The sequence below is a fragment of the Glossina fuscipes genome, unplaced genomic scaffold (genome assembly GCF_014805625.2).
Source record: "Glossina fuscipes isolate IAEA_lab_2018 unplaced genomic scaffold, Yale_Gfus_2 2, whole genome shotgun sequence".
Taxonomy (NCBI): Eukaryota; Metazoa; Arthropoda; class Insecta; order Diptera; family Glossinidae; genus Glossina; species Glossina fuscipes.
The window spans coordinates 26,837,440-26,841,406 of record NW_023998416.1 but is presented as its reverse complement, the minus strand read 5'-3'; the positions used below and the strand labels follow the sequence as shown (position 1 = coordinate 26,841,406).

The 3,967-nt window shown below is 34.3% G+C and overlaps 1 long non-coding RNA gene across 1 annotated transcript; it reads right to left on the bottom strand.

Moving 5' to 3' along the window:
• Positions 1–2,143: 2,143 nt before the first annotated feature.
• On the bottom strand, positions 2,144–3,020 carry LOC119634242. Its single transcript, XR_005246942.1, has 3 exons — positions 2,667–3,020; positions 2,486–2,511; positions 2,144–2,424 (listed from the first exon to the last, which is right to left on the bottom strand). It is a non-coding gene; the product is annotated as an uncharacterized LOC119634242 (long non-coding RNA).
• Positions 3,021–3,967: the final 947 nt, after the last annotated feature.

Here is a 3,967-nt window from a genome sequence, read left to right as displayed (position 1 = left end):
ACATAGTAAAACGATAAACGCCACTTATTAACGGAACTATGTAATGGCCCTAACAGTTACTTTCACCAACTAATTAACTAAGCAAAAGCTTTTCATAGCGCTTTCGAATCCAGGTTTGAGTCACTATCCAGCTAAGTGCAGCGCTGCGTTCAGTTATGTGCAGCGCTGCATCCACCTAATTGCAGCGCTGCATTTAGTTATGTGCAGCGCTGCAACCATATAAGTGCAGCGCTGCATTCAGTTATGTGCAGCGCTGCATTCGGCTAAGTGCAGCGCTGCATCCACTTAATTGCAGCGCTGCATCTACCTAAGTGCAGCGCTCAGCTGGTGGTGGACTGCGGCCCGTTATTGTTTTTAATTTTAATTTTTTTTATCAATAATCCACATAGATGTAACATCTGATTTAAATTCGTCTTTCTCTTGGTCTAATTTTCAAGGCTTAGAACTTCTTACTTACCAAATCTTGCATTATAGACATAGTAAAACGATAAACGCCACTTATTAACGGAACTAGGTAATGGCCCTAACAGTTACTTTCACCAACTAATTAACTAAGCAAAAGCTTTTCATAGGGCTAACGAATTTTTCAACGCATCGTTATTATATATTGTGGATGAGTTATGACCATCCGCCCTATTCTGAGCGGCCTTCTATTTGCTGCTTTTTTAACGATTCCATTTATGATTTTCCTAAGCTAAGAAGCTTGTGTTAGTGTAAAATTGATATCGACCAATTTTATTATTGCCACTTTCGTTTCGGAACACGTTATTTGATAACAAATGACTCAGACCTGGATAAGCAAAACACAAGCACTAATTTTACGACCGCTGATCAATAAAAATGCAAAAATAACTGACTAAGTCAGTGTTAAGTAGTGTAATTAATACAACATTAGCAATTAGAAGTTAGAAGCAAGTGCTCCTTCATGATAAATTGCGCTATTGGTTGTTTAATATCTCTTCGCTATCTCCTTCAATAGATATAGTACAAGAGTCTATTATGTCCGACTTAGTCGCCAGATGCAGCGCTAAGGTGCCGAGCTGCAGCTAGGTGCAGCACAGCACCACCTGTGTTGCAGGGTATAACATAAAGATATTAACTTGTTTATGATTTACAGCATTTGGTGGTATTCGACCATCCAAGACGTTTCAAGCAGAGTTTAAACCTTTGATGATCTCTATCTCAAATCTCAGCAAACTTACAAGACAAGAACAAAAAAAAATCCATAGCAGAAATTGAGCTCGAAAATGAAAACTATTTAATTCTATTTGCTTTCGTGTCATGCATTTAAGACACGAATGTTTTGCTTCACAATAAACGCAAGGGATTTACTGATGATCTTCGACGATCGTTGCACGAATTCCATAACGTTTTGCATTCACTTACTCCAATTATTTGATTTGCATTTTTCCACTAAGATCAAAAGCGATCTTCACGAGCGAGTATATGCAACAATAATTCACTATCGGGCAATCTGCGATTTATTTAAGTGTCTTCAGCGTTCATATACATTTATGAGTCAATAGAGGCAGTTTTCATATTAGTTGAAAAATAAATTACGAAATGAAAACTTTTTTTATTGCACATATAAATGCATGTTATGTTTTCATCTAATTAACGTTATGGAAATAGATACCTTTTTAGCGTGTCTTCTGTATTTTTTGCATACATATGTAATATACATACAAGCATTCATCCATAAATGCATACATATTTATGTGCATGCAATTAAATTCTTTCTTCTCTTATTTGCATAACATTTCAGTTAATTACTTATTAGCTTTAATGAATTAGTTAGTTATTCAACTAAAGCAAATACGTTCGTTCGTACATACATACATACATACATACTTGCACACTTAAACACAATAATTTCTTTTTAACAGGAAAACAGATTCAAATAAAAAAAAAAAAAAAACTCAAACCAAAAATTAAAAAAAAAATTTAATTTTTTTTTTTTTTTTTTAACCTTACACATGTACGTACAACATCCTTTACATGTAAATATATATATATATGTTGTATATGATATAATATGCTCGCATATAGATGTGTATGTATATGGTTATGTTTTTATGTTTTACTTACTAATAGTAAGTAAAATCCTCTTTATATATATATAAATGAGAATTCAATTTGTTTAGTAGATAAGAAAAATATATGAAAATAAAACGAAAAGCGAAATAAATTTTCAATGAATTTAAACTATGCTCCAACGGCAACGGCAAAGGCCCTCACAGTGATGATCAATGGCTAAAGTATTCGCTTAAACGTGATTATTTTAGGAAGCTAGGTGTTCAACCAACCATTTGGTACCGGGATTAATTAGTTTTTTCTCACCGTATTGTCGACATTACCCCCTCATCGTGTTTACATAATCATAACTTGAATTTCATTCGCCGCCGACCGACTATATGCTTGCCTCTATAAAAAAAACCTACAATATAACACATATATATATGTATGTGAGTAAAGTCTGTAATACCTTAACACGCGATCTGCAGCAAGGAACTAAACCGCACATGTGCATAATACATAAACACATATATATATATATATATATATATATATATAGTAAAGAGAAAGAAAAAAGAAAGAAAAAAAAAGGAAAAACTTAACAATATCGAAAAAAAATATTAGAGCTACCGTCAGATAAGTTTATGTACCTATTAACTTTGAATGTATACTTTTGTACGTGTGAATTTACACTTTACTACTTTACCGCGTTTTCCAATTCACGCACTCAACGCTGGTGCATTACGTCGAGCATTTCATTTGCAACGTACCGTATACTTCAACCAAGATAAGATAAGGGATATAATGACATGATTAGGCCTTGAACACATTCTAGACATCTTTTTCAAACAATCTTTATATTTGGTATATGCCATAAGATTACCCATGTGCACACGGCACAGATTAATGGCTATCATGAAAAGAAGATATAAATATATGGAATCAGTTCAAGGAGAATCTAGTCGAATTTTTTTTTTTTGCCTTAAAGTTATTGGGCCACAGTAGAACTTCCGGGATTTGTATGTGAAAATATGAAACGAATAGTTTTCACAGGCGATCCTTTACAAGTCAGCTGTACATCATTAGGAGAGTTCTGCAAATAGTGATCTTAACGGTAGTTTAACAAACTTCATCCAAACCTCCCAACCAAACTCTCTTCATTTTTTCCCGATATATTAAAAATATGTGTAGCCGGATATTCACCCGATAAAAGATGACGAGTCTTTTATTGAGCGCCTGCGAATGAGAATAGATCAACATCTTGGCCAGGTTGCAGCAAAGTTATCTAAACTCCATTGTGGTCATTATCTAGCTTCGCGACGATCTCATAAGATAGTAGCTGCCGGTCTTTCAATTTTTCATTTCAATCAAGTCCGATACGTTTAAGAAATGCGTTCGACTTTATCAAGGATGAGTCGATCAGAGCATCGCGCATATTTATAGTCGCAATTTTCAGAGTGCAAACGGGTATACCATTCGCATACTATTGATTGAAACGATATGTGTATGAAGCTATTCTTTTTTCGCAATGTTTTGTTTTTTCTAATTATCGATAGAAATCATATTATCTTGGACGTCACATAACATTTTGGTACTATCAAATCTAGTATTATTTAAGTTACGCGGTCCTAAAGTCGTTTACAATGAAAAATTTGCACAAAGTTTTTCGTTTACATATTCGAATATCCGCTCGAGCAGCCGAATAACTAAGAATAACGGCTAACAAATTGGTGAACGCGGATTCAAATATCAGTGCAGTAGACTTTATTATAGTCGTAGCTGTATCAATAAAGACGGAACACTTACCTATTGGACAAACACTCACTAAGCTGGGACTACTTTTCTGTCTCTTTATCCTTCCTCAGTTCTTTCCGACCCCCTACGATATTATGTATACACAGGGAGACATCATCCCCTTGAGTGATTGGTCATATTAAAAAAAAAAAAAAAA